Raw genomic sequence first — 27,941 nt, forward strand, 5'->3', positions numbered from 1 at the left:
TTTGGAAATAATCCTGTAACTTCAAAGGGACCTATTCATGATGTAATCAGCTATTCTCCTGACATGCTACCTCTTTTAGACTTTGTATACAAAAGCATCGAACCAGTGACAGTAGCTTTTGTGTGGCTTAGTTGGTTAAAGCGCCTGTCTAGTAAACAGGAGATCCTGGGTTCGAATCCCAGCAGTGTCTTATCTGTGGCTTCTAAGAGTAGTCATTCAATCATCTCTGATGTGAAAGTCTTGGCAGGAAAGTCAATCTGGTCTTTTCGGTTGCAAATGAAGGTTTTAAAAAGTGTCCCGTTTTTTGGGTCCCACCAGAGTCACGAATGGTGTCCCTTTGCACAGACGTCTTTACCAGACTGACATTTGCTTAAAGCTGGGGTTTTCCAACTTTTTCAGAAGCCTACGCAGCACATTTTTCTTCTTTTCCTTATTGAGCACACCCAAGTCAGATCGTCCAGTACGTTACTTATCAATCAATTATTTGATTCACCTGTATTAAATGAGAGAGATAATAAAACAAATATATATATATGTGGTGCAGATGCGCTTCAAGAATGGTTTGTAAGTTCCTGGCTTAGGCCTGAAATCTGCTACTACCGATTGATATGGTCAAGCCTATGGATATTTGTACAAACAAAGTCTTTACATATATGAAGAATAATACATGGATATCTTTCTGGATTTTGCCCTTTCATATCAGAAGAAGGCTCAGGAAACATTTTAGGCATGACTATCGAGAGTGTAGAGCCAAAATTAAATGAGTTCAGACATTCCCTTGAGGCGTGAAAGGCCCTCGTGTTTTGGGAAACAATCCTCTTACCTCTAAGGGACCTCGTTCATGACGTGATCAGCTGTTTTCCTGATGTGGTACCTCTTTTAGACTTGTTTTACCAACAAATTTCACAGTATCTGGCGCTGTGGCTTAGCTGGTCAAAGCGCCTGTCTCGTAAACAGGAGATCCTGGGTCCAAATCCCAGCAGTGCCTTTGGCACAGGATATGGGAGTGCTTAACCTTTTCACATATGAAAGTCTTTGCATGACGAACTGTGTTTACCTGCACAAAACAGGAAAAACTAAGAAGTGCTGCGCATGCAACACTTCCCTGAAGTGTGTCATTTTATGGTACAATGGATAGAACTTTGGACTTCTAGGATGCGAATGGAGAAATTCCCTGGTTGTGAGTCCCACCAGAATAGTCAGTGGCCTCTTTTGCTCTGATGTCTCTGTGAGTCAGACATATGTTTAAAACTGGGGTCCACAAACTACTTCAGAAGCCTACCCTTCACATTCTGCTCATCTCCCTTATTGGAAACACCCACGTCAGATCATAGAGTACTCTACTAAGTAGCTCAATTAACCCTTTTGAAATAAGGTAAATAACGAAAATGTATAGCGTCTGGGAGGTTTCGAGAATGTTTTGAAAACCACTGGCTTAGGCCAGAATCTGCTACTTCCTATTGTTGAGATCCAGCCTCTGGATGTATTCAAAACAGTCTTTACAAATATGAATATATAATTCATGAAAAGCTTTCTGGATTTTGTCTTTCAGATCAGCTGAAAGCATAGCAGAGATTGCTTTCCATTTCTCCTAGCTGAGACAGAGTTTAGATGTATTGTAACTGGAGGTTCCAAAAACATTTCAGAAACACGTATTGAGAGTTTCAGATATTCCCTCTTTCTTCAACAGAGCCCTGAATGCCCCTCGGGTTTTGGAAATAATCCCCTAACCTCTTTCATGATGTAATCAGCTATTTTCCTGACCTGCTACCTCTTTTAGACTTTTTATGCCAACACATTGTAGAAGGTTCAGCAAGTGGCGCTGTGGCTTAGTTGGTCAAAGCGCCTGTCTAGTAAACAGGAGATCCTGGGTTCGAATCCCAGCAGTGCCTATGCCAGTGGATGTGGGCACCGCTCACTTAATCTTTTACATATGTAAATCTTTGCATGGTGAACAGTGTGCATCTGCACAAAATGTGGAAATCTAAGAAGTGATGTGTATGCAATAGCGTCTTAAAGCTTGTCTTTTGTGGCTCTGTGGCGCAATGGATAGCGCATTGGACTTCTAGATTGTGAATGGAGATATTCAAAGGTTGTGGGTTCGAGTCCCACCAGAGTCGTGCATACCCTCTTTTGCTCAGATGTCTTTGTGTTGGACAAGCATATGCTTAAAACTTGAATCCACAAACTACTTCAGAAGCATACCCTTCACGTTCTGCTTATTTCCCTTATTGGACACACCCAACTCAGATCACAGAGTACTCTACTAATTAACTTAAGTCACCTATTTAAATAAGAATAGGTTGAAATCCACTGGCCTAGGCCAAAATCTGCAACAACCTATTGTTGGCCACCTACCTAGAAAAAAAGAAGAAAAAAAAACACGCTTTCCATTTCTCCAAGCTGAAACAGCATTTAGATGTATCGTAACTAGAGGTTCCCGAAACATTTGAGACACGAGTACTGAGAGTTTCGATCCAGAAATAAATGGCTTGAGATATTCCCTTGTCCCTTGAAGGAATACAAGTTTATTAAAAGGTTTAATCTAACTTCTAATACTATCATATATAAACTGAGAAAGTTCTGTTTGTTGAAGTTAGCATTTCAGGTTAGGATGGTAAATGATATCAGCTGTGAAACAGTTTCCAGCAAGAGAATCTGGCAAATCCTGTTTTCTCCATTGTAAGTTAAATGAGTCTGATCACTGAGACTTTCTTTAATGGCTCTGGGATGGCTCTTGGAACCAGAGTTCCTGGCCACTATCAGCATTTGAATAGTTATCCTGATTCCATTGGATTGGTAATGCCCTCAGAGTAGGGTGTGTTCGTACTACATTTGCATGCTTTGTTTGAATTTGTCTCCACCTCCAGAAGTCCCTCCTCTTAAAAGGCCTATAATATACTATGTAAAGTTACTTTAATTTAGACGATGTTGGAATGACTGCAGCTACCGACAAGCAATAAAGAACTTCTGCTTGGAAAACTTCCACCGTCTCCTGGTCTGAGCTTCTAACTTTTCTACAAAGAAAAAGTTCACAACACCCTTATCCCTCAACAGAAGCCTGCACACCTTTCAGGTTTTGGAAATAATCCTGTAACTTCAAAGGGACCTATTCATGATGTAATCAGCTATTCTCCTGACATGCTACCTCTTTTAGACTTTGTATACAAAAGCATCGAACCAGCGACAGTAACTGGCGCTGTTGCTTAGTTGGTCAAAGCGCCTGTCTAGTAAACAGGAGATCATGGATTCGAATCCCAGCAGTGCCTATGCCACAGGATGTGGGCACCGCTCACTTAATCTTTTACATATGTAAATCTTTGCATGCTGAACAGTGTGCATCTGCACAAAATGAGGAAATCTAAGAAGTGATGTGCATGCAATAGCGTCTTAAAGCTTGTCTTTTGTGGCTCTGTGGCGCAATGGATAGCGCATTGGACTTCTAGATTGTGAATGGAGGTATTCAAAGGTTGTGGGTTCGAGTCCCACCAGAGTCGTGCATACCCTCTATTGCTCAGATGTCTTTGTGTTGGACAGGCATATGCTTAAAACTTGAATCCACAAACTACTTCAGAAGCATACCCTTCACGTTCTGCTTATTTCCCTTATTGGACACACCCAACTCAGATCACAGAGTACTCTACTAATTAACTTAAGTCACCTATTTAAATAAGAATAGGTTGAAATCCACTGGCCTAGGCCAAAATCTGCAACAACCTATTGTTGGCCACCTACCTAGAAAAAAAGAAGAAAAAAAACACGCTTTCCATTTCTCCAAGCTGAAACAGCATTTAGATGTATCGTAACTGGAGGTTCCCGAAACATTTGAGACACGAGTACTGAGAGTTTCGATCCAGAAATAAATGGCTTGAGATATTCCCTTGTCCCTCAACAGAAGCCTGCACACCTTTCAGGTTTTGGAAATAATCCTGTAACTTCAAAGGGACCTATTCATGATGTAATCAGCTATTCTCCTGACATGCTACCTCTTTTAAACTTTGTATACAAAAGCATCGAACCAGTTACAGTAACTGGCGCTGTGGCTTAGTTGGTTAAAGCGCCTGTCTAGTAAACAGGAGATCCTGGGTTCGAATCCCAGCGGTGTCTTATTTGTGGCTTCTAAGAGTAGTCATTCAATCATCTCTGATGTTAAAGACAATCTGGACTTCTCGGTTGCAAATGAAGGTTTTAAAAAGTGTGCCGTTTTTTGGGTCCCACCAGAGTCACGAATGGTGTCCCTTTGCACAGACGTCTTTACCAGACTGACATTTGCTTAAAGCTGGGGTTTTCCAACTTTTTCAGAAGCCTACGCAGCACATTTTTCTTCTTTTCCTTATTGAGCACACCCAAGTCAGATCGTCCAGTACGTTACTTATCAATCAATTATTTGATTCACCTGTATTAAATGAGAGAGATAATAAAAAAAATATATATATGTGGTGCAGATGCGCTTCAAGAATGGTTTGCAAGCTCCTGGCTTAGGCCTGAAATCTGCTAGTACCGATTGATATGGTCAAGCCTATGGATATTTGTACAAACAAAGTCTTTAAATATATGAAGAATAATACATGGATATCTTTCTGGATTTTGCCCTTTCATATCAGAAGAAGGCTCAGGAAACATTTCAGGCATTACTATCGAGAGTGTAGAGCCAAAATTAAATGAGTTCAGACATTCCCTTGAGGCGTGAAAGGCCCTCGTGTTTTGGAAACAATCCTCTTACCTCTAAGGGACCTCGTTCATGACGTGATCAGCTGTTTTCCTGATGTGGTACCTCTTTTAGACTTGTTTTACCAACAAATTTCACAGTACCTGGCGCTGTGGCTTAGCTGGTCAAAGCGCCTGTCTCGTAAACAGGAGATCCTGGGTTCAAATCCCAGCAGTGCCTTTGGCACAGGATATGGGAGTGCTTAACCTTTTCACATATGAAAGTCTTTGCATGACGAACTGTGTTTACCTGCACAAAACAGGAAAAACTTAAGAAGTGCTGCGCATGCAACACTTCCCTGAAGTGTGTCATTTTATGGTACAATGGATAGAACTTTGGACTTCTAGGATGCGAATGGAGAAATTCCCTGGTTGTGAGTCCCACCAGAATAGTCAGTGGCCTCTTTTGCTCTGATGTCTCTGTGAGTCAGACATATGTTTAAAACTGGGGTCCACAAACTACTTCAGAAGCCTACCCTTCACATTCTGCTCATCTCCCTTATTGGACACACCCACATCAGATCATTGAGTACTCTACTAAGTAGCTCAATTAACTCTGTTGAAATAAGGAAGATAACGAAAATGTATAGCGTCTGGGAGGTTTCGAGAATGGTTTGAAAACCACTGGCTTAGGCCAGAATCTGCTACTTCCTATTGTTGAGATCCAGCCTCTGGATGTATTCAAAACAGTCTTTACAAATATGAATATATAATTCATGAAAATCTTTCTGGATTTTGTCTTTCAGATCAGCTGAAAGCATAGCAGAGATTGCTTTCCATTTCTCCCAGCTGAGACAGAATTTAGATGTATTGTAACTGGAGGTTCCAAAAACATTTCAGACACAAGTATTGAGAGTTTCAGATATTCCCTCTTTCTTCAACAGAGCCCTGCATGCCCCTCGGGTTTTGGAAATAATCCCCTAACCTCTTTCATGATGTAATCAGCTATTTTCCTGACCTGCTACCTCTTTTAGACTTTTTATGCCAACACATTGTAGAGAGTTCAGCAAGTGGCGCTGTGGCTTAGTTGGTCAAAGCGCCTGTCTTGTAAACAGGAGATCCTGGGTTCGAATCCCAGCAGTGCCTATGCCACAGGATGTGGGCACCACTCACTTAATCTTTTACATATGTAAATCTTTGCATGCTGAACAGTGTGCATCTGCACAAAATGAGGAAATCTAAGAAGTGATGTGCATGGAATAGCGTCTTAAAACTGTCTTTTGTGGCTCTGTGGCGCAATGGATAGCGCATTGGACTTCTAGATTGTGAATGGAGATTTTCAAAGGTTGTGGGTTCGAGTCCCACCAGAGTCGTGCATACCCTCTATTGCTAAGATGTTTTGGAAACAATCCTCTTACCTCTAAGGGACCTCGTTCATGACGTGATCAGCTGTTTTCCTGATGTGGTACCTCTTTTAGACTTGTTTTACCAACAAATTTCACAGTATCTGGTGCTGTGGCTTAGCTGGTCAAAGCGCCTGTCTCGTAAACAGGAGATCCTGGGTTCAAATCCCAGCAGTGCCTTTGGCACAGGATATGGGAGTGCTTAACCTTTTCACATATGAAAGTCTTTGCATGACGAACTGTGTTTACCTGCACAAAACTGGAAAAACTAAGAAGTGCTGCGCATGCAACACTTCCCTGAAGTGTGTCATTTTATGGTACAATGGATACAACTTTGGACTTCTAGGATGCGAATGGAGAAATTCCCTGGTTGTGAGTCCCACCAGAATAGTCAGTGGCCTCTTTTGCTCTGATGTCTCTGTGAGTCAGACATATGCTTAAAACTTGAATCCACAAACTACTTCAGAAGCATACCCTTCACGTTCTGCTTATTTCCCTTATTGGACACACCCAACTCAGATCACAGAGTACTCTACTAATTAACTTAAGTCACCTATTTAAATAAGAATAGGTTGAAATCCACTGGCCTAGGCCAAAATTTGCAACAACCTATTGTTGGCCACCTACCTAGAAGAAAAAGAAGAAAAAAAAACACGCTTTCCATTTCTCCAAGCTGAAACAGCATTTAGATGTATCGTAACTGGAGGTTCCCGAAACATTTGAGACACGAGTACTGAGAGTTTCGATCCAGAAATAAATGGCTTGAGATATTCCCTTGTCCCTCAACAGAAGCCTGCACACATTTAAGGTTTTGGAAATAATCCTGTAACTTCAAAGGGACCTAATCATGATGTAATCAGCTATTCTCCTGACATGCTACCTCTTTTAGACTTTGTATACAAAAGCATCGAACCAGTGACAGTAACTGGCGCTGTGGCTTAGTTGTTTAAAGCGCCTGTCTAGTAAACAGGAGATCCTGGGTTCGAATCCCAGCAGTGCCTTTGGCACAGGATATGGGAGTGCTTAACCTTTTCACATATGAAAGTCTTTGCATGACAAACTGTGTTTACCTGCACAAAACTGGAAAAACTAAGAAGTGCTGCGCATGCAACACTTCCCTGAAGTGTGTCATTTTATGGTACAATGGATACAACTTTGGACTTCTAGGATGCGAATGGAGAAATTCCCTGGTTGTGAGTCCCACCAGAATAGTCAGTGGCCTCTTTTGCTCTGATGTCTCTGTGAGTCAGACATATGCTTAAAACTTGAATCCACAAACTACTTCAGAAGCATACCCTTCACGTTCTGCTTATTTCCCTTATTGGACACACCCAACTCAGATCACAGAGTACTCTACTAATTAACTTAAGTCACCTATTTAAATAAGAATAGGTTGAAATCCACTGGCCTAGGCCAAAATTTGCAACAACCTATTGTTGGCCACCTACCTAGAAGAAAAAGAAGAAAAAAAAACACGCTTTCCATTTCTCCAAGCTGAAACAGCATTTAGATGTATCGTAACTGGAGGTTCCCGAACCATTTGAGACACGAGTACTGAGAGTTTCGATCCAGAAATAAATGGCTTGAGATATTCCCTTGTCCCTCAACAGAAGCCTGCACACATTTCAGGTTTTGGAAATAATCCTGTAACTTCAAAGGGACCTATTCATGATGTAATCAGCTATTCTCCTGACATGCTACCTCTTTTAGACTTTGTATACAAAAGCATCGAACCAGTGACAGTAACTGGCGCTGTGGCTTAGTTGGTCAAAGCGCCTGTCTAGTAAACAGGGGATCCTGGGTTTGAATCCCAGCAGTGCCTAATCTGTGGCTTCTAAGAGTAGTCATTTAACCTTCTCTGACGTGAAAGTCTTGGCAGGAAAGACAATCTGGACTTCTCGGTTGCAAATGAAGGTTTTAAAAAGGTTGTCGTTTTTTGGGTCCCACCAGAGTCACGAATGGTGTCCCTTTGCACAGACGTCTTTACCAGACTGACATTTGCTTAAAGCTGGGGTTTTCCAAGTTTTTCAGAAGCCTACGCAACACATTTTTCTTCTTTTCCTTATTGAGCACACCCAAGTCAGATCGTCGAGTACGTTACTTATCAATCAATTATTTGATTCACCTGTATTAAATGAGAGAGATAATAAAAAATATATATATATGTGGTGCAGATGCGTTTCAAGAATGGTTTGCAAGCTCCTGGCTTAGGCCTGAAATCTGCTACTACCTATTGATATGGTCAAGCCTATGGATATTTGTACAAACAAAGTCTTTACATATATGAAGAATAATACATGGATGACTTTCTGGATTTTGCCATTTCATATCAGAAGAAGGCTCAGGAAACATTTTAGGCATGACTATCGAGAGTGTAGAGCCAAAATTAAATGAGTTCAGACATTCCCTTGAGGCGTGAAAGGCCCTCGTGTTTTGGAAACAATCCTCTTAACTCTAAGGGACCTCTTTCATGACGTGATCAGCTGTTTTCCTGATGTGCTACCTCTTTTAGACTTGTTTTACCAACAAATTTCACTGATCTGTGGCTTAGCTGGTCAAAGCGCCTGTCTCGTAAACAGGAGATCCTGGGTTCAAATCCCAGCAGTGCCTTTGGCACAGGATATTGGAGTGCTTAACCTTTTCACATATGAAAGTCTTTGCATGACGAACTGTGTTTACCTGCACAAAACTGGAAAAACTAAGAAGTGCTGCCATGCAATACTTCCCTGAAGAGTGTAATTTTATGGTACAATGGATAGAACTTTGGACTTCTGGGATGCGAATGGAGAAATTCCCTGGTTGTGGTTTTGAGTCCCACCAGAATAGTCAGTGGCCTCTTTTGCTCTGATGTCTCTGTGAGTCAGACATATGTTTAAAACTGGGGTCCACAAACTACTTCAGAAGCCTACCTTTCACATTCTGCTCATCTCCCTTATTGGACACACCCACGTCAGATCATAGAGTACTCTACTAAGTAGCTCAATTAACCCTTTTGAAATAAGGTAAATAACGAAAATGTATAGCGTCTGGGAGGTTTCGAGAATGTTTTGAAAACCACTGGCTTAGGCCAGAATCTGCTACTTCCTATTGTTGAGATCCAGCCTCTGGATGTATTCAAAACAGTCTTTACAAATATGAATATACAATTCATGAAAAGCTTTCTGGATTTTGTCTTTCAGATCAGCTGAAAGCATAACAGAGATTGCTTTCCATTTCTCCTAGCTGAGACAGAGTTTAGATGTATTGTAACTGGAGGTTCCAAAAACCTTTCAGAAACACGTATTGAGAGTTTCAGATATTCCCTCTTTCTTCAACAGAGCCCTGAATGCCCCTCGGGTTTTGGAAATAATCCCCTAACCTCTTTCATGATGTAATCAGCTATTTTCCTGACCTGCTACCTCTTTTAGACTTTTTATAGCAACACATTGTAGAAGGTTCAGCAAGTGGCGCTGTGGCTTAGTTGGTCAAAGCGCCTGTCTTGTAAACAGGAGATCCTGGGTTTGAATCCCAGCAGTGCCTATGTTAGAGCTTGCAATGGTTTGCAAGCTCCTGGCTTAGGCCTGAAATCTGCTACTACCTATTGATATGGTCAAGCCTATGGATATTTGTACAAACAAAGTCTTTACATATATGAAGAATAATACATGGATGACTTTCTGGATTTTGCCATTTCATATCAGAAGAAGGCTCAGGAAACATTTTAGGCATGACTATCGAGAGTGTAGAGCCAAAATTAAATGAGTTCAGACATTCCCTTGAGGCGTGAAAGGCCCTCGTGTTTTGGAAACAATCCTCTTAACTCTAAGGGACCTCTTTCATGACGTGATCAGCTGTTTTCCTGATGTGCTACCTCTTTTAGACTTGTTTTACCAACAAATTTCACTGATCTGTGGCTTAGCTGGTCAAAGCGCCTGTCTCGTAAACAGGAGATCCTGGGTTCAAATCCCAGCAGTGCCTTTGGCACAGGATATTGGAGTGCTTAACCTTTTCACATATGAAAGTCTTTGCATGACGAACTGTGTTTACCTGCACAAAACTGGAAAAACTAAGAAGTGCTGCCATGCAATACTTCCCTGAAGAGTGTAATTTTATGGTACAATGGATAGAACTTTGGACTTCTGGGATGCGAATGGAGAAATTCCCTGGTTGTGGTTTTGAGTCCCACCAGAATAGTCAGTGGCCTCTTTTGCTCTGATGTCTCTGTGAGTCAGACATATGTTTAAAACTGGGGTCCACAAACTACTTCAGAAGCCTACCTTTCACATTCTGCTCATCTCCCTTATTGGACACACCCACGTCAGATCATAGAGTACTCTACTAAGTAGCTCAATTAACCCTTTTGAAATAAGGTAAATAACGAAAATGTATAGCGTCTGGGAGGTTTCGAGAATGTTTTGAAAACCACTGGCTTAGGCCAGAATCTGCTACTTCCTATTGTTGAGATCCAGCCTCTGGATGTATTCAAAACAGTCTTTACAAATATGAATATACAATTCATGAAAAGCTTTCTGGATTTTGTCTTTCAGATCAGCTGAAAGCATAACAGAGATTGCTTTCCATTTCTCCTAGCTGAGACAGAGTTTAGATGTATTGTAACTGGAGGTTCCAAAAACCTTTCAGAAACACGTATTGAGAGTTTCAGATATTCCCTCTTTCTTCAACAGAGCCCTGAATGCCCCTCGGGTTTTGGAAATAATCCCCTAACCTCTTTCATGATGTAATCAGCTATTTTCCTGACCTGCTACCTCTTTTAGACTTTTTATAGCAACACATTGTAGAAGGTTCAGCAAGTGGCGCTGTGGCTTAGTTGGTCAAAGCGCCTGTCTTGTAAACAGGAGATCCTGGGTTTGAATCCCAGCAGTGCCTATGCCACAGGATGTGGGCACCACTCACTTAATCTTTTACATATGTAAATCTTTGCATGCTGAACAGTGTGCATCTGCACAAAATGTGGAAATCTAAGAAGTGATGTGCATGCAATAGCGTCTTAAAGTTTGTCTTTTGTGGCTCTGTGGCGCAATGGATAGCGCATTGGACTTCTAGATTGTGAATGGAGATATTCAAAGGTTGTGGGTTCGAGTCCCACCAGAGTCGCGCATACCCTCTATTGCTCAAATGTTTTGGAAACAATCCTCTTACCTCTAAGGGACCTCGTTCATGACGTGATCAGCTGTTTTCCTGATGTGGTACCTCTTTTAGACTTGTTTTACCAACAAATTTCACAGTATCTGGCGCTGTGGCTTAGCTGGTCAAAGCGCCTGTCTCGTAAACAGGAGATCCTGGGTTCAAATCCCAGCAGTGTCTTTGGCACAGGATATGGGAGTGCTTAACCTTTTCACATATGAAAGTCTTTGCATGACGAACTGTGTTTACCTGCACAAAACTGGAAAAACTAAGAAGTGCTGCGCATGCAACACTTCCCTGAAGTGTGTCATTTTATGGTACAATGGATACAACTTTGGACTTCTAGGATGCGAATGGAGAAATTCCCTGGTTGTGAGTCCCACCAGAATAGTCAGTGGCCTCTTTTGCTCTGATGTCTCTGTGAGTCAGACATATGCTTAAAACTTGAATCCACAAACTACTTCAGAAGCATACCCTTCACGTTCTGCTTATTTCCCTCTTTGGACACACCCAACTCAGATCACAGAGTACTCTACTAATTAACTTAAGTCACCTATTTAAATAAGAATAGGTTGAAATCCACTGGCCTAGGCCAAAATTTGCAACAACCTATTGTTGGCCACCTACCTAGAAGAAAAAGAAGAAAAAAAAACACGCTTTCCATTTCTCCAAGCTGAAACAGCATTTAGATGTATCGTAACTGGAGGTTCCCGAAACATTTGAGACACGAGTACTGAGAGTTTCGATCCAGAAATAAATGGCTTGAGATATTCCCTTGTCCCTCAACAGAAGCCTGCACACATTTCAGGTTTTGGAAATAATCCTGTAACTTCAAAGGGACCTATTCATGATGTAATCAGCTATTCTCCTGACATGCTACCTCTTTTAGACTTTGTATACAAAAGCATCGAACCAGTGACAGTAACTGGCGCTGTGGCTTAGTTGGTCAAAGCGCCTGTCTAGTAAACAGGAGATCCTGGGTTCGAATCCCAGCAGTGCCTAATCTGTGGCTTCTAAGAGTAGTCATTTAACCTTCTCCTTCTCTGACGTGAAAGTCTTGGCAGGAAAGACAATCTGGACTTCTCGGTTGCAAATGAAGGTTTTAAAAAGGTTGTCGTTTTTTGGGTCCCACCAGAGTCACGAATGGTGTCCCTTTGCACAGACGTCTTTACCAGACTGACATTTGCTTAAAGCTGGGGTTTTCCAACTTTTTCAGAAGCCTACGCAACACATTTTTCTTCTTTTCCTTATTGAGCACACCCAAGTCAGATCGTCGAGTACGTTAATTATCAATCAATTATTTGATTCACCTGTATTAAATGAGAGAGATAATAAAAAATATATATATATATGTGGTGCAGATGCGCTTCAAGAATGGTTTGCAAGCTCCTGGCTTAGGCCTGAAATCTGCTACTACCTATTGATATGGTCAAGCCTATGGATATTTGTACAAACAAAGTCTTTACATATATGAAGAATAATACATGGATAACTTTCTGGATTTTGCCATTTCATATCAGAAGAAGGCTCAGGAAACATTTTAGGCATGACTATCGAGAGTGTAGAGCCAAAATTAAATGAGTTCAGACATTCCCTTGAGGCGTGAAAGGCCCTCGTGTTTTGGAAACAATCCTCTTACCTCTAAGGGACCTCTTTCATGACGTGATCAGCTGTTTTCCTGATGTGCTACCTCTTTTAGACTTGTTTTACCAACAAATTTCACTGATCTGTGGCTTAGCTGGTCAAAGCGCCTGTCTCGTAAACAGGAGATCCTGGGTTCAAATCCCAGCAGTGCCTTTGGCACAGGATATGGGAGTGCTTAACCTTTTCACATATGAAAGTCTTTGCATGACGAACTGTGTTTACCTGCACAAAACTGGAAAAACTAAGAAGTGCTGCGCATGCAATACTTCCCTGAAGTGTATCATTTTATGGTACAATGGATAGAACTTTGGACTTCTGGGATGCGAATGGAGAAATTCCCTGGTTGTGGGTTTTGAGTCCCACCAGAATAGTCAGTGGCCTCTTTTGCTCTGATGTCTCTGTGAGTCAGACATGTGTCTAAAACTGGGGTTCACAAACTACTTCAGAAGCCTACCCTTCACATTCTGCTCATCTCCCTTATTGGACACACCCACGTCAGATCATAGAGTACTCTACTAAGTAGCTCAATTAACCCTTTTGAAATAAGGTAAATAACAAAAATGTATAGCGTCTGGGAGGTTTCGAGAATGTTTTGAAAACCACTGGCTTAGGCCAGAATCTGCTACTTCCTATTGTTGAGATCCAGCCTCTGGATGTATTCAAAACAGTCTTTACAAATATGAATATATAATTCATGAAAAGCTTTCTGGATTTTGTCTTTCAGATCAGCTGAAAGCATAGCAGAGATTGCTTTCCATTTCTCCTAGCTGAGACAGAGTTTAGATGTATTGTAACTGGAGGTTCCAAAAACCTTTCAGAAACACGTATTGAGAGTTTCAGATATTCCCTCTTTCTTCAACAGAGCCCTGAATGCCCCTCGGGTTTTGGAAATAATCCCCTAACCTCTTTCATGATGTAATCAGCTATTTTCCTGACCTGCTACCTCTTTTAGACTTTTTATAGCAACACATTGTAGAAGGTTCAGCAAGTGGCGCTGTGGCTTAGTTGGTCAAAGCGCCTGTCTAGTAAACAGGAGATCCTGGGTTTGAATCCCAGCAGTGCCTATGCCAGTGGATGTGGGCACCGCTCACTTAATCTTTTACATATGTAAATCTTTGCATGCTGAACAGTGTGCATCTGCACAAAATGTGGAAATCTAAGAAGTGATGTGTATGCAATAGCGTCTTAAAGCTTGTCTTTTGTGGCTCTGTGGTGCAATGGATAGCGCATTGGACTTCTAGATTGTGAATGGAGATATTCAAAGGTTGTGGGTTCGAGTCCCACCAGAGTCGTGCATACCCTCTTTTGCTCAGATGTCTTTGTGTTGGACAAGCATATGCTTAAAACTTGAATCCACAAACTACTTCAGAAGCATACCCTTCACGTTCTGCTTATTTCCCTTATTGGACACACCCAACTCAGATCACAGAGTACTCTACTAATTAACTTAAGTCACCTATTTAAATAAGAATAGGTTGAAATCCACTGGCCTAGGCCAAAATCTGCAACAACCTATTGTTGGCCACCTACCTAGAAAAAAAAGAAGAAAAAAAAACACGCTTTCCATTTCTCCAAGCTGAAACAGCATTTAGATGTATCGTAACTAGAGGTTCCCGAAACATTTGAGACACGAGTACTGAGAGTTTCGATCCAGAAATAAATGGCTTGAGATATTCCCTTGTCCCTTGAAGGAATACAAGTTTATTAAAAGGTTTAATCTAACTTCTAATACTATCATATATAAACTGAGAAAGTTCTGTTTGTTGAAGTTAGCATTTCAGGTTAGGATGGTAAATGATATCAGCTGTGAAACAGTTTCCAGCAAGAGAATCTGGCAAATCCTGTTTTCTCCATTGTAAGTTAAATGAGTCTGATCACTGAGACTTTCTTTAATGGCTCTGAGATGGCTCTTGGAACCAGAGTTCCTGGCCACTATCAGCATTTGAATAGTTATGCTGATTCCATTGGATTGGTAATGCCCTCAGAGTAGGGTGTGTTCGTACTACATTTGCATGCTTTGTTTGAATTTATCTCCACCTCCAGAAGTCCCTCCTCTTAAAATGCCTATAATATACCATGTAAAGTTACTTTAATTTAGACGATGTTGGAATGACTGCAGCTACCGACAAGCAATAAAGAACTTCTGCTTGGAAAACTTCCACCGTCTCCTGGTCTGAGCTTCTAACTTTTCTACAAAGAAAAAGTTCACAACACCCTTATCCCTCAACAGAAGCCTGCACACCTTTCAGGTTTTGGAAATAATCCTGTAACTTCAAAGGGACCTATTCATGATGTAATCAGCTATTCCCCTGACATGCTACCTCTTTTAGACTTTGTATACAAAAGCATCGAACCAGCGACAGTAACTGGCGCTGTTGCTTAGTTGGTCAAAGCGCCTGTCTAGTAAACAGGAGATCATGGATTCGAATCCCAGCAGTGCCTATGCCACAGGATGTGGGCACCGCTCACTTATTCTTTTACATATGTAAATCTTTGCATGCTGAACAGTGTGCATCTGCACAAAATGAGGAAATCTAAGAAGTGATGTGCATCCAATAGCGTCTTAAAGCTTGTCTTTTGTGGCTCTGTGGCGCAATGGATAGCGCATTGGACTTCTAGATTGTGAATGGAGGTATTCAAAGGTTGTGGGTTCGAGTCCCACTAGAGTCGTGCATACCCTCTATTGCTCAGATGTCTTTGTGTTGGACAGGCATATGCTTAAAACTTGAATCCACAAACTACTTCAGAAGCATACCCTTCACGTTCTGCTTATTTCCCTTATTGGACACACCCAACTCAGATCACAGAGTACTCTTCTAATTAACTTAAGTCATCTATTTAAAAATTTATTTAAATATTCTATTTAAAACAAAGCGCCTGTCTAGTAAACAGGAGATCCTGGGTTCGAATCCCAGCAATGTCTTATCTGTGGCTTCTAAGAGTAGTCATTCAATCATCTCTGATGTGAAAGACAATCTGGACTTCTCGGTTGCAAATGAAGGTTTTAAAAAGTGTGCCGTTTTTTGGGTCCCACCAGAGTCACGAATGGTGTCCCTTTGCACAGACGTCTTTACCAGATTGACATTTGCTTAAAGCTGGGGTTTTCCAACTTTTTCAGAAGCCTACGCAGCACATTTTTCTTCTTTTCCTTATTGAGCACACCCAAGTCAGATCGTCCAGTACGTTACTTATCAATCAATTATTTGATTCACCTGTATTAAATGAGAGTGATAATAAAAAAAAAATATATATGTGGTGCAGATGCGCTTCAAGAATGGTTTGCAAGCTCCTGGCTTAGGCCTGAAATCTGCTACTACCGATTGATATGGTCAAGCCTATGGATATTTGTACAAACAAAGTCTTTAAATATATGAAGAATAATACATGGATATCTTTCTGGATTTTGCCCTTTCATATCAGAAGAAGGCTCAGGAAACATTTTAGGCATTACTATCGAGAGTGTAGAGCCAAAATTAAATGAGTTCAGACATTCCCTTGAGGCGTGAAAGGCCCTCGTGTTTTGGAAACAATCCTCTTACCTCTAAGGGACCTCGTTCATGACGTGATCAGCTGTTTTCCTGATGTGGTACCTCTTTTAGACTTGTTTTACCAACAAATTTCACAGTACCTGGCGCTGTGGCTTAGCTGGTCAAAGCGCCTGTCTCGTAAACAGGAGATCCTGGGTTCAAATCCCAGCAGTGCCTTTGGCACAGGATATGGGAGTGCTTAACCTTTTCACATATGAAAGTCTTTGCATGACGAACTGTGTTTACCTGCACAAAACTGGAAAAACTTAAGAAGTGCTGCGCATGCAACACTTCCCTGAAGTGTGTCATTTTATGGTACAATGGATAGAACTTTGGACTTCTAGGATGCGAATGGAGAAATTCCCTGGTTGTGAGTCCCACCAGAATAGTCAGTGGCCTCTTTTGCTCTGATGTCTCTGTGAGTCAGACATATGTTTAAAACTGGGGTCCACAAACTACTTCAGAAGCCTACCCTTCACATTCTGCTCATCTCCCTTATTGGACACACCCACGTCAGATCATTGAGTACTCTACTAAGTAGCTCAATTAACTCTGTTGAAATAAGGAAGATAACGAAAATGTATAGCGTCTGGGAGGTTTCGAGAATGGTTTGAAAACCACTGGCTTAGGCCAGAATCTGCTACTTCCTATTGTTGAGATCCAGCCTCTGGATGTATTCAAAACAGTCTTTACAAATATGAATATATAATTCATGAAAATCTTTCTGGATTTTGTCTTTCAGATCAGCTGAAAGCATAGCAGAGATTGCTTTCCATTTCGCCCAGCTGAGACAGAATTTAGATGTATTGTAACTGGAGGTTCCAAAAACATTTCAGACACAAGTATTGAGAGTTTCAGATATTCCCTCTTTCTTCAACAGAGCCCTGCATGCCCCTCGGGTTTTGGAAATAATCCCCTAACCTCTTTCATGATGTAATCAGCTATTTTCCTGACCTGCTACCTCTTTTAGACTTTTTATGCCAACACATTGTAGAGAGTTCAGCAAGTGGCGCTGTGGCTTAGTTGGTCAAAGCGCCTGTCTTGTAAACAGGAGATCTTGGGTTTGAATCCCAGCAGTGCCTATGCCACAGGATGTGGGCACCACTCACTTAATCTTTTACATATGTAAATCTTTGCATGCTGAACAGTGTGCATCTGCACAAAATGAGGAAATCTAAGAAGTGATGTGCATGCAATAGCGTCTTAAAGTTCGTCTTTTGTGGCTCTTTGGCGCAATGGATAGCGCATTGGACTTCTAGATTGTGAATGGAGATATTCAAAGGTTGTGGGTTCGAGTCCCACCAGAGTCGCGCATACCCTCTATTGCTCAAATGTTTTGGAAACAATCCTCTTACCTCTAAGGGACCTCGTTCATGACGTGATCAGCTGTTTTCCTGATGTGGTACCTCTTTTAGACTTGTTTTACCAACAAATTTCACAGTATCTGGCGCTGTGGCTTAGCTGGTCAAAGCGCCTGTCTCGTAAACAGGAGATCCTGGGTTCAAATCCCAGCAGTGTCTTTGGCACAGGATATGGGAGTGCTTAACCTTTTCACATATGAAAGTCTTTGCATGACGAACTGTGTTTACCTGCACAAAACTGGAAAAACTAAGAAGTGCTGCGCATGCAACACTTCCCTGAAGTGTGTCATTTTATGGTACAATGGATAGAACTTTGGACTTCTAGGATGCGAATGGAGAAATTCCCTGGTTGTGAGTCCCACCAGAATAGTCAGTGGCCTCTTTTGCTCTGATGTCTCTGTGAGTCAGACATATGCTTAAAACTTGAATCCACAAACTACTTCAGAAGCATACCCTTCACGTTCTGCTTATTTCCCTCTTTGGACACACCCAACTCAGATCACAGAGTACTCTACTAATTAACTTAAGTCACCTATTTAAATAAGAATAGGTTGAAATCCACTGGCCTAGGCCAAAATCTGCAACAACCTATTGTTGGCCACCTACCTAGAAGAAAAAGAAGAAAAAAAAACACGCTTTCCATTTCTCCAAGCTGAAACAGCATTTAGATGTATCGTAACTGGAGGTTCCCGAAACATTTGAGACACGAGTACTGAGAGTTTCGATCCAGAAATAAATGGCTTGAGATATTCCCTTGTCCCTCAACAGAAGCCTGCACACATTTCAGGTTTTGGAAATAATCCTGTAACTTCAAAGGGACCTATTCATGATGTAATCAGCTATTCTCCTGACATGCTACCTCTTTTAGACTTTGTATACAAAAGCATCAAACCAGTGACAGTAACTGGCGCTGTGGCTTAGTTGGTCAAAGCGCCTGTCTAGTAAACAGGAGATCCTGGGTTCGAATCCCAGCAGTGCCTAATCTGTGGCTTCTAAGAGTAGTCATTTAACCTTCTCCTTCTCTGACGTGAAAGTCTTGGCAGGAAAGACAATCTGGACTTCTCGGTTGCAAATGAAGGTTTTAAAAAGGTTGTCGTTTTTTGGGTCCCACCAGAGTCACGAATGGTGTCCCTTTGCACAGACGTCTTTACCAGACTGACATTTGCTTAAAGCTGGGGTTTTCCAACTTTTTCAGAAGCCCACGCAACACATTTTTCTTCTTTTCCTTATTGAGCACACCCAAGTCAGATCGTCGAGTACGTTAATTATCAATCAATTATTTGATTCACCTGTATTAAATGAGAGAGATAATAAAAAATATATATATATGTGGTGCAGATGCGCTTCAAGAATGGTTTGCAAGCTCCTGGCTTAGGCCTGAAATCTGCTACTACCTATTGATATGGTCAAGCCTATGGATATTTGTACAAACAAAGTCTTTACATATATGAAGAATAATACATGGATAACTTTCTGGATTTTGCCATTTCATATCAGAAGAAGGCTCAGGAAACATTTTAGGCATGACTATCGAGAGTGTAGAGCCAAAATTAAATGAGTTCAGACATTCCCTTGAGGCGTGAAAGGCCCTCGTGTTTTGGAAACAATCCTCTTACCTCTAAGGGACCTCTTTCATGACGTGATCAGCTGTTTTCCTGATGTGCTACCTCTTTTAGACTTGTTTTACCAACAAATTTCACTGATCTGTGGCTTAGCTGGTCAAAGCGCCTGTCTCGTAAACAGGAGATCCTGGGTTCAAATCCCAGCAGTGCCTTTGGCACAGGATATGGGAGTGCTTAACCTTTTCACATATGAAAGTCTTTGCATGACGAACTGTGTTTACCTGCACAAAACTGGAAAAACTAAGAAGTGCTGCGCATGCAATACTTCCCTGAAGTGTGTCATTTTATGGTACAATGGATAGAACTTTGGACTTCAGGGATGCGAATGGAGAAATTCCCTGGTTGTGGGTTTTGAGTCCCACCAGAATAGTCAGTGGCCTCTTTTGCTCTGATGTCTCTGTGAGTCAGACATATGTTTAAAACTGGGGTCCACAAACTACTTCAGAAGCCTACCCTTCACATTCTGCTCATCTCCCTTATTGGACACACCCACGTCAGATCATAGAGTACTCTACTAAGTAGCTCAATTAACCCTTTTGAAATAAGGTAAATAACGAAAATGTATAGCGTCTGGGAGGTTTCGAGAATGTTTTGAAAACCACTGGCTTAGGCCAGAATCTGCTACTTCCTATTGTTGAGATCCAGCCTCTGGATGTATTCAAAACAGTCTTTACAAATATGAATATATAATTCATGAAAAGCTTTCTGGATTTTGTCTTTCAGATCAGCTGAAAGCATAGCAGAGATTGCTTTCCATTTCTCCTAGCTGAGACAGAGTTTAGATGTATTGTAACTGGAGGTTCCAAAAACATTTCAGAAACACGTATTGAGAGTTTCAGATATTCCCTCTTTCTTCAACAGAGCCCTGAATGCCCCTCGGGTTTTGGAAATAATCCCCTAACCTCTTTCATGATGTAATCAGCTATTTTCCTGACCTGCTACCTCTTTTAGACTTTTTATAGCAACACATTGTAGAAGGTTCAGCAAGTGGCGCTGTGGCTTAGTTGGTCAAAGCGCCTGTCTAGTAAACAGGAGATCCTGGGTTCGAATCCCAGCAGTGCCTATGCCAGTGGATGTGGGCACCGCTCACTTAATCTTTTACATATGTAAATCTTTGCATGCTGAACAGTGTGCATCTGCACAAAATGTGGAAATCTAAGAAGTGATGTGTATGCAATAGCGTCTTAAAGCTTGTCTTTTGTGGCTCTGTGGTGCAATGGATAGCGCATTGGACTTCTAGATTGTGAATGGAGATATTCAAAGGTTGTGGGTTCGAGTCCCACCAGAGTCGTGCATACCCTCTTTTGCTCAGATGTCTTTGTGTTGGACAAGCATATGCTTAAAACTTGAATCCACAAACTACTTCAGAAGCATACCCTTCACGTTCTGCTTATTTCCCTTATTGGACACACCCAACTCAGATCACAGAGTACTCTACTAATTAGCTTAAGTCACCTATTTAAATAAGAATAGGTTGAAATCCACTGGCCTAGGCCAAAAGCTGCAACAACCTATTGTTGGCCACCTACCTAGAAAAAAAGAAGAAAAAAAAACACGCTTTCCATTTCTCCAAGCTGAAACAGCATTTAGATGTATCGTAACTGGAGGTTCCCGAAACATTTGAGACACGAGTACTGAGAGTTTCGATCCAGAAATAAATGGCTTGAGATATTCCCTTGTCCCTCAACAGAAGCCTGCACACCTTTCAGGTTTTGGAAATAATCCTGTAACTTCAAAGGGACCTATTCATGATGTAATCAGCTATTCTCTTCTTATAGACTTTGTATACAAAAGCATCGAACCAGTGACAGTAACTGGCGCTGTGGCTTAGTTGGTCAAAGCGCCTGTCTAGTAAACAGGAGATCCTGGGTTCGAATCCCAGCAGTGCCTAATCTGTGGCTTCTAAGAGTAGTCATTTAACCTTCTCTGATGTGAAAGCTTAAAGCTTGTCTTTTGTGGCTCTGTGGCGCAATGGATAGCGCATTGGACTTCTAGATTGTGAATGGAGATATTCAAAGTTTGTGGGTTTGTCATATGGGTAATTAATAAATAAAAACGTATCGATACAAGGCCCCCACTCCAGAGCATTTTTTCACACACCGGCTTGTCTTGTGGATGTCTTGTGGATGCCATACCACCTTTGGAAGGTCAGGCTGTGCTGTCCTGTGTGTGGAGAATCAGAGTGTTCTGGTTAACCTCCACCAGCTGCATGGATGTTCCTCCCATCACCAAGCTGTTGCCCAGTACAAGCTGCCTTATCCTGCGATAGTCTTGCAGGATCAGAGACAATCTTGACAGGGCTCCCTTGCCTTTTCTTTTGGGGCTTGGGTGGACAGTGCAAAGTCTGATGAAGATGGTCTCCAGCAGACGGCAACAGTCAGGCCACTGAGCAGGTGCGCTGCTTGCACCCAGCACACATCTGGTGGTGCTCTCTACACCAGGGTGAGTGGGCTTCTTCGGGACCTTGAAGCGTCCACTCAGCAGTCTCTTTCGGCATCGACTGTCTTACACCACCCGTTCCTTGTCCCGGTCATCCAGGTTCTGCCAAAGAGCAATTATGGTGTTGGCTTCCTGGTTGGTCAGGCTGAGGGCTGTGTGGTCCCGGAGATCCACCAGATATTCTGCCAGCTGGTCCACATGTTGATAACCCGGGATATTTTGGTAGTCAACAGCCTATTAAAAAACACAAACATGCAATACAATTATTACATCACATCTGTCTAATGCATAATTCCATAACTGATTGTGTTATTTTCCTGTTTATCACCGTAAAGCACTGTATAGTACAAAGCAGAGAGAGCGCCATTCTTGACATTTTACAAAGCACCAAATAAATAAAGATGACTTGACTTGATGTGTATTTGCAGCTTACAAATGAATTTAGGCTGTACTTTTAAATGTAAAATATGTGGAAAGTCTGGATTTAAAGCACTGGATGTTAATTCATCATAATTATTCTAGTTAATTTGAAAGACATACAAAGGAGTAGTATTTACCGTCTCTTCTTCATCATCATCCTGACCAGCATCCTCTGGCTCTGAGGGGAGAGTTGAAACAGATGTTTCAGAGGGAACAGGTGTGACAGCAGTCCCTGAGGGTCCAGGTGATGAAGGAGACTGTGTGAGGACAAGTTTGAGGTCAGGGACCAGTGAAGGGGATGTGGAGCCCAGTACAGGTGTGGCACTGCTGGTGACCAGGGTGGAAGAACCCAGTGTCAGTGTGGAAGAGGGTGGTGACAGAACAGCCTCCGGATCTGCTATTGTGTAATCCTCGCTGATGTCACAGAAGCCCTCATCTTCATCTCGCTCCTCCACACTGAGGTCCTCAATGAGCTCTGCTGTCTGCTCAGAGTCAGGATTCATGTCCTGCAGTGCCTGACCAGTCTGCTGGAACAGATATTGCACTCCAATGAGCTCACCTGAAATAAAAACAATAAACAAACGGAAATTAAATAGAATGTTGTGTATCATATTTGATACATTAGGCTTTTGTAGTAGCTCATATAGTGTGAGAATATAGAGCTCATCGTCAAGGAGAAAAAAAACTAAATAGTTTTATTAAGAGGCCAAACACGTTTAATTATGGGGGCAAAACATGAAATGAAATGCAATACAATGATGATTGAGAGAAAAGTCTGATGATCATTTTGATATTTACATGTAACATGATTTTCTAATCAAGTGAACCCAAACTGCTTCAGTCTAGTAACTAGTCATTAAATATTACAAACAATATAAAAGTTATTCTTACAATTACTTTATAAAATCAGTAAAGGTTTTACAATGAAAAGAAACGTGAAGCACGAGCTGAAGGTGGACACTTTTACAATTATACTAAAAGACTATAATCAATCAGACGACAGAGGGCATGTTTCCTAAAAATTTTTGATCATGTTGATCATTTAGAGTCCTTTAGAAACTTGCATATCAATTATGATACAATCGACTCTATAGGGTTAAATCTGACATATAGACGGAGGTTACACAGAAATTGCAAGTTGATAAAATAAAAAATATATAAAACAATTCTCACCGGTGTAACATGCAGGGGGACAAAACGTGGGGACCACTTTCCTGCCAAACAGCTTTTCATAATTGCCGTTTACACAGTGAACAAGTTCTCCTGTGTAGCTGCGCAAAGCTGATGGCTCCGATGACAGGGAAGCAGCCTCCCGGTCCTGGTTCCACCGGTGTAGACCCTCCAGCAGATAAATCTGAAAGTTCAGACTGTTTGCACTGGTCCCTGTAAATAGACACAACAGTGTTTAGGAGGTGTTAAAGGAACACACAAAAACACTTAATGCTCTTTCTTTACACCTGCACAGTGTGTGTGACAAAGACAATACCTGGGATGAAACGGTTCAGGTGTAAATGAAAGGACTCGAGAGAAGTGGAGCCTCTGGCACATCTGTAGGTCTTCAGAAGCACACCTCCCTTGTTTAGGCTCCCTGTCTCTGTATAGAGCACAACACCAGGGGGGTCTTGAATGCATTTCACATGCTTCTTCTGGACATTCCAGATGTGCTCCATCCTTTCTCGGTCCAGGAGAGGAACACCCAGGGAGTCTTTGCCCTTGCTGCTCAGGAGCTCTGTAAGCAGCCGCTCAAGGAGAAGGATGGTAGTCTCCTCTCCACAGGTCCTCCTCCGGCAATGGAGTGCCAGCTCATTCCTGGTAAGATGCTTGTTGACATCTTCATCTGTCAGCGCAGGCCAACCCTGGGATATCAACAGCTCTCTCTTTGCTTTGCGAAGCATAGAAACATCAGCCGCATCCCACTCAAAAATGCACGCTGACAGCCGTGACATGAAGATGGGATACAGCTGATGGGCATCAGTTGTACACCCCATGGCAATCCTGCGCATAAAATGCCAGATGTCCAAGCGAATCATGAGATCAGGCCACCCTCTGAATCTGGTTTTCAGCTTGGTCTCACCCACATCAGTGCAGCAGCCACAGTCCACGTACAAAACAGCAGGTGGATCCACACTAGCCTGCTGGTACCTTTTCACCAGACCATCGACCATCATGTCCAGTCCTGCTCCTTCCTGTGCTGTCAGCACACTCATGAGCACCTGACCAAACTCATTGCCAACAGAGGTAAGCCAGAGTCCCGTTCCCCTTGCCGTCCCAGCCAGCTTCTTAGTGATCTGCAGTAGATGACAGGAAGCATGCAATGCAATGAAACATCACACCATGTAGAATATGATACTCATGCTCTTATAATGATATAACAGTAAACACCATAAATTAACAAAAATCCCCTGCTAACCTTTTTAGTGGAATCCATCTTCAAGACTGAACCATACGTAGATGTTATCCTTGCATGGATTCATCCAGCCTTGTCAGGATGTCTTGGCTGTACACGGTGAGCAGCCACTTGCAGCTTGGGACCACTGTAGGCTCTGGGGGTTCCTGGAATTGTATTTGCAACACCCCGGGTCGTTTGAGGAAGTCCACACATTGGGTGGTGTACCGGGCCATACGCTGGAGCCACTCCTCACTGTGGTTCTCACGCAGCTGTTTGATGACACGGGACTGTTGCCTAGGCCACGCTCACGCAGGAGCCGAATGACTCTCATATCACAGGCATACCTTAGGAAAAGCTAAATCCACACATTCATATATTTTACACAACTGATTTGTAAAGTATTTGCAAACATATGTGATGATGGGCTATCAACTGGATGTGGAATTAAAGTGTACTTACTTCCGCGTGAGGATGACCCGAAATTCAGAGCGATTGCCCAGATCCAGCTGTTGCAGGACAGTCTGACTCCAGGACACATGCGAGGCTTTACACTTGGTACAGATGAGGGTTTCTGTGACCATGTTGTACATCCTATCGATGTCCAGAACCTGCCGTGCCCTTTTGTGCAGACCGCCTCCAGTCAGCTGATGCTGCCCGCAGGCAGAATTGGGACAGAGAGCCTTGATCTTCCAAAGCTTGTACGGCATCCACAGCAACAGAGCAAGACAAAAAAATCTGTCTGGAGCTGGAGCCTGGTTGTAAATAAGTGCTGGCTGTGGTGGGTAATACCAGAGCTGTAGGTTGTCTCGAAGCTCTGGTTTTCCCTTGGGCCCCATTTTAAAAAGCCTGCTGGCAATCCACCTGTGATCCTCTGGTGGCAAAGTGTCCGACCACAAACGATGCAGTCGAACTAGAGATGCATCTTGCAGTAATGCCCCCGAAGGAGTAGTCTGTGAATGAAAAAGACAAAACATTTAGTCTAGCAGGTCATTTATTTAATTACCGCTTTATCTATTCAAGACTACCCTCATATAAAATAGAAAATATTGGATGTCAAAAACGTACTTAAGGTTATAGAATAAAATGTATACATTTGTTCCAATAGTTTTCAGAATTGTGTCAGCTGCTAGCACTAATTTGTGTGACTACTGAGTTGTGACAGTTAATATGCAAATTCAATTATTTTGGACCAATAAAATTTGAAATTACTTACCGAGACAACATGCAATGAAATATAATATATGTTGCATATATAACAAGAGAAAGAAACAGTCATAACTGTCCAATAATTTTAACTAATCCTAGATGGAATTATACAATACTGTTTAAAGGTCTATGTTCAGTAAGATTCTTTTTGTTTTTGAAATATGATTAAAATACAGTCAAAAACAGTAATAGTGGGAAATAATATTGCAATTTAGGATCGCCGCTTATTTGAATCTGTTTTCAAAAGTATTTACAGTTTTTTTCAATCGCTAACAAGCGCTTACCCATACTTCAGATACTTTTTCCTAAACTCTTAACACAGACTCACACCAACAAAACACAATTGGCCAAATTGATAATTTTCTTCTCAAGAACACATTTTGTTACAGATTTTTATGATTGTTTACACACTAAAATAAAAATTTCCACACAATTTGCAAAATTCTACTCCAATGAGCAAAACCCCTCCGCAGATTTGCACAACATTACACACAATGTCTGCCTTACCCTTATAGCAAAACATTACACACGGTGATTTGTAAAACTCTACACACATTTTCACACCTTAGACACAGATAAGGATTGTGAGGTTACTTCCTTGTCATTACAAAGCCCCGGATTGCCATTGACCACACTAATGAATGAATTGGATATGCACATCCATCAGGCGTGGAAGCACACATGTGCTAATTTGAAAACGCATCACTCAGGAGTGCTATAAAAGGCAGCAGGTGAGTTCACCTGTCTTCAACAAAAATGGAAGGAGCTAGAAGAAGAAGAAGAAGAAGAAGAAGAGTGAGAATAAGAGGGGGGGGGCTCAAAGAGGAGATGAAGGAGGTAGAGGAAGAGGAGAAGGAGGTAGAGGAAGAGGTGAAGGAGGTAGATGAAGAGGAGAAGGAGGTAGAGGAAGAGGAGAAGGAGGAAAGGAAGAGGTGAAGGAGGTAGAGGGACCATGGACTGACACCGATGGAAGCTGGACAAAGAGTTCAACCAAATCTCTGGTTGATACTGTAACTGAATAGTTACAGTATTCTTGTTGCTTTTACAGCAGTTTTTCTTCAGAGTCAAACTGTATGTACTTCATGCAGTAATTTTAATTTGTCTACAGATTTTATTTTTTTCATTGATTTCATTGTTGGTTGATTACTTTAACTGATTATGGTAAGAAATACTGTAAATAAATACTTGAAATATGAGTCTGCAGAAATCAGTGTTGTGCAGTGCTTGGTAAGTTTATAGTAGGCCTATTTGTGTACATTCTCCCTATATCTCAAACTAATCATGAAGAATGTTGTTTGTGTGTCACAATTTTTTTTTTCATCTAAATTATCCCTTACATAACAATGTCTGGCCAAAAATCTAGCACATGCTATTTCCTAAAAATAGTATTTTTACAAATGTGTTTTTTATTTATCACAACAGTGTGAAACTGGTTACAATAGTGTCTGATCATTGAGGACTGTGTTGGTTAAATGAAAACTAATAGCATTTTCACAAATATGTGTATATCTTTTGACTGAAGTGTGTATGTTTTGACAGAAGTGTGTCATTTTCCAAACAATCTAGAAATTATGCCAATTGAGTGTGGTGTTTGGATAATTGTGATTACATTTTGAAAAAAAGAACCCGGTTTTCAAAATTGCGTGTAAACAATTGAAAAAAACTGTAAATATATACTAACTCTTGTAAGGAACTCAGCTTTTTGGAAATATTAATAATCAATAATATCTTGTTATTATTAATTATAAATATTTGGGTCAGTTAATTGGATTAACTTGATGTGGCTGAATTAATATTACAATCAATTAATCAGTTCTTCCAACGAACTCTTTTGATTATTAATTTATTCTAAGAAAAGGGTATCTTCCATGGCCACCGAAGAATAATTATTTCTTCGCCTGTACTTGTACTTTGAGCCAGTAGCAAAAACCGTGATCGTAAAGTGACTTGTATTGCAAGCAAAACAGAACCAAATACATATTATGTACAAGTTTTATTAACTAAATATAGATATTTATATGAATATAAATAAACTAAACAACATACACACATGAATACATAAATAGGTTAGTGATAGGATGAAGTTGGAAACCGGAAGAGGGTCTATGAGAAGAACCATCAGAATTTCATTTTACACATTTCATTGAATTGAATACTTG

The 27,941-nt window shown here is 41.3% G+C and overlaps 29 non-coding genes across 29 annotated transcripts; all 29 read left to right on the plus strand.

Moving 5' to 3' along the window:
- The first annotated feature begins 914 nt into the window (after positions 1–914).
- Positions 915–988, plus strand: trnat-cgu (transfer RNA threonine (anticodon CGU)). The gene has a single exon. It is a non-coding gene; the product is annotated as a tRNA-Thr (tRNA).
- An 830-nt stretch (positions 989–1,818) lies between these two features.
- On the plus strand, positions 1,819–1,892 carry trnat-agu (transfer RNA threonine (anticodon AGU)). Its single transcript has one exon. It is a non-coding gene; the product is annotated as a tRNA-Thr (tRNA).
- Positions 1,893–2,031: 139 nt separating this feature from the next.
- trnar-ucu (transfer RNA arginine (anticodon UCU)) lies at positions 2,032–2,120 on the plus strand. The gene is given in 2 exon segments: positions 2,032–2,068; positions 2,085–2,120. It is a non-coding gene; the product is annotated as a tRNA-Arg (tRNA).
- A 1,075-nt stretch (positions 2,121–3,195) lies between these two features.
- trnat-agu (transfer RNA threonine (anticodon AGU)) lies at positions 3,196–3,269 on the plus strand. The gene has a single exon. It is a non-coding gene; the product is annotated as a tRNA-Thr (tRNA).
- Positions 3,270–3,408: 139 nt separating this feature from the next.
- Positions 3,409–3,497, plus strand: trnar-ucu (transfer RNA arginine (anticodon UCU)). Its single transcript is given in 2 exon segments — positions 3,409–3,445; positions 3,462–3,497. It is a non-coding gene; the product is annotated as a tRNA-Arg (tRNA).
- A 536-nt stretch (positions 3,498–4,033) lies between these two features.
- On the plus strand, positions 4,034–4,107 carry trnat-agu (transfer RNA threonine (anticodon AGU)). Its single transcript has one exon. It is a non-coding gene; the product is annotated as a tRNA-Thr (tRNA).
- A 707-nt stretch (positions 4,108–4,814) lies between these two features.
- On the plus strand, positions 4,815–4,888 carry trnat-cgu (transfer RNA threonine (anticodon CGU)). Its single transcript has one exon. It is a non-coding gene; the product is annotated as a tRNA-Thr (tRNA).
- An 831-nt stretch (positions 4,889–5,719) lies between these two features.
- trnat-ugu (transfer RNA threonine (anticodon UGU)) lies at positions 5,720–5,793 on the plus strand. Its single transcript has one exon. It is a non-coding gene; the product is annotated as a tRNA-Thr (tRNA).
- A 138-nt stretch (positions 5,794–5,931) lies between these two features.
- Positions 5,932–6,020, plus strand: trnar-ucu (transfer RNA arginine (anticodon UCU)). Its single transcript is given in 2 exon segments — positions 5,932–5,968; positions 5,985–6,020. It is a non-coding gene; the product is annotated as a tRNA-Arg (tRNA).
- A 136-nt stretch (positions 6,021–6,156) lies between these two features.
- Positions 6,157–6,230, plus strand: trnat-cgu (transfer RNA threonine (anticodon CGU)). Its single transcript has one exon. It is a non-coding gene; the product is annotated as a tRNA-Thr (tRNA).
- Positions 6,231–6,977: 747 nt separating this feature from the next.
- trnat-agu (transfer RNA threonine (anticodon AGU)) lies at positions 6,978–7,051 on the plus strand. The gene has a single exon. It is a non-coding gene; the product is annotated as a tRNA-Thr (tRNA).
- Positions 7,052–7,798: 747 nt separating this feature from the next.
- trnat-agu (transfer RNA threonine (anticodon AGU)) lies at positions 7,799–7,872 on the plus strand. The gene has a single exon. It is a non-coding gene; the product is annotated as a tRNA-Thr (tRNA).
- Positions 7,873–9,495: 1,623 nt separating this feature from the next.
- On the plus strand, positions 9,496–9,569 carry trnat-ugu (transfer RNA threonine (anticodon UGU)). Its single transcript has one exon. It is a non-coding gene; the product is annotated as a tRNA-Thr (tRNA).
- A 1,273-nt stretch (positions 9,570–10,842) lies between these two features.
- trnat-ugu (transfer RNA threonine (anticodon UGU)) lies at positions 10,843–10,916 on the plus strand. The gene has a single exon. It is a non-coding gene; the product is annotated as a tRNA-Thr (tRNA).
- Positions 10,917–11,055: 139 nt separating this feature from the next.
- trnar-ucu (transfer RNA arginine (anticodon UCU)) lies at positions 11,056–11,144 on the plus strand. Its single transcript is given in 2 exon segments — positions 11,056–11,092; positions 11,109–11,144. It is a non-coding gene; the product is annotated as a tRNA-Arg (tRNA).
- Positions 11,145–11,280: 136 nt separating this feature from the next.
- trnat-cgu (transfer RNA threonine (anticodon CGU)) lies at positions 11,281–11,354 on the plus strand. The gene has a single exon. It is a non-coding gene; the product is annotated as a tRNA-Thr (tRNA).
- A 747-nt stretch (positions 11,355–12,101) lies between these two features.
- trnat-agu (transfer RNA threonine (anticodon AGU)) lies at positions 12,102–12,175 on the plus strand. Its single transcript has one exon. It is a non-coding gene; the product is annotated as a tRNA-Thr (tRNA).
- A 1,633-nt stretch (positions 12,176–13,808) lies between these two features.
- On the plus strand, positions 13,809–13,882 carry trnat-agu (transfer RNA threonine (anticodon AGU)). Its single transcript has one exon. It is a non-coding gene; the product is annotated as a tRNA-Thr (tRNA).
- A 139-nt stretch (positions 13,883–14,021) lies between these two features.
- Positions 14,022–14,110, plus strand: trnar-ucu (transfer RNA arginine (anticodon UCU)). The gene is given in 2 exon segments: positions 14,022–14,058; positions 14,075–14,110. It is a non-coding gene; the product is annotated as a tRNA-Arg (tRNA).
- A 1,076-nt stretch (positions 14,111–15,186) lies between these two features.
- trnat-agu (transfer RNA threonine (anticodon AGU)) lies at positions 15,187–15,260 on the plus strand. Its single transcript has one exon. It is a non-coding gene; the product is annotated as a tRNA-Thr (tRNA).
- A 139-nt stretch (positions 15,261–15,399) lies between these two features.
- trnar-ucu (transfer RNA arginine (anticodon UCU)) lies at positions 15,400–15,488 on the plus strand. Its single transcript is given in 2 exon segments — positions 15,400–15,436; positions 15,453–15,488. It is a non-coding gene; the product is annotated as a tRNA-Arg (tRNA).
- Positions 15,489–16,448: 960 nt separating this feature from the next.
- Positions 16,449–16,522, plus strand: trnat-cgu (transfer RNA threonine (anticodon CGU)). Its single transcript has one exon. It is a non-coding gene; the product is annotated as a tRNA-Thr (tRNA).
- An 831-nt stretch (positions 16,523–17,353) lies between these two features.
- trnat-ugu (transfer RNA threonine (anticodon UGU)) lies at positions 17,354–17,427 on the plus strand. Its single transcript has one exon. It is a non-coding gene; the product is annotated as a tRNA-Thr (tRNA).
- A 139-nt stretch (positions 17,428–17,566) lies between these two features.
- On the plus strand, positions 17,567–17,655 carry trnar-ucu (transfer RNA arginine (anticodon UCU)). The gene is given in 2 exon segments: positions 17,567–17,603; positions 17,620–17,655. It is a non-coding gene; the product is annotated as a tRNA-Arg (tRNA).
- Positions 17,656–17,791: 136 nt separating this feature from the next.
- trnat-cgu (transfer RNA threonine (anticodon CGU)) lies at positions 17,792–17,865 on the plus strand. The gene has a single exon. It is a non-coding gene; the product is annotated as a tRNA-Thr (tRNA).
- Positions 17,866–18,612: 747 nt separating this feature from the next.
- On the plus strand, positions 18,613–18,686 carry trnat-agu (transfer RNA threonine (anticodon AGU)). The gene has a single exon. It is a non-coding gene; the product is annotated as a tRNA-Thr (tRNA).
- A 1,631-nt stretch (positions 18,687–20,317) lies between these two features.
- trnat-agu (transfer RNA threonine (anticodon AGU)) lies at positions 20,318–20,391 on the plus strand. The gene has a single exon. It is a non-coding gene; the product is annotated as a tRNA-Thr (tRNA).
- Positions 20,392–20,530: 139 nt separating this feature from the next.
- trnar-ucu (transfer RNA arginine (anticodon UCU)) lies at positions 20,531–20,619 on the plus strand. Its single transcript is given in 2 exon segments — positions 20,531–20,567; positions 20,584–20,619. It is a non-coding gene; the product is annotated as a tRNA-Arg (tRNA).
- Positions 20,620–21,144: 525 nt separating this feature from the next.
- trnat-agu (transfer RNA threonine (anticodon AGU)) lies at positions 21,145–21,218 on the plus strand. Its single transcript has one exon. It is a non-coding gene; the product is annotated as a tRNA-Thr (tRNA).
- The last annotated feature ends 6,723 nt before the right edge of the window (positions 21,219–27,941 follow it).

This window comes from Siphateles boraxobius, unplaced genomic scaffold, assembly GCF_051911475.1.
Source record: "Siphateles boraxobius isolate OS27281-9 unplaced genomic scaffold, OSU_SipBor_1 6, whole genome shotgun sequence".
Classification (NCBI taxonomy): Eukaryota; Metazoa; Chordata; class Actinopteri; order Cypriniformes; family Leuciscidae; genus Siphateles; species Siphateles boraxobius.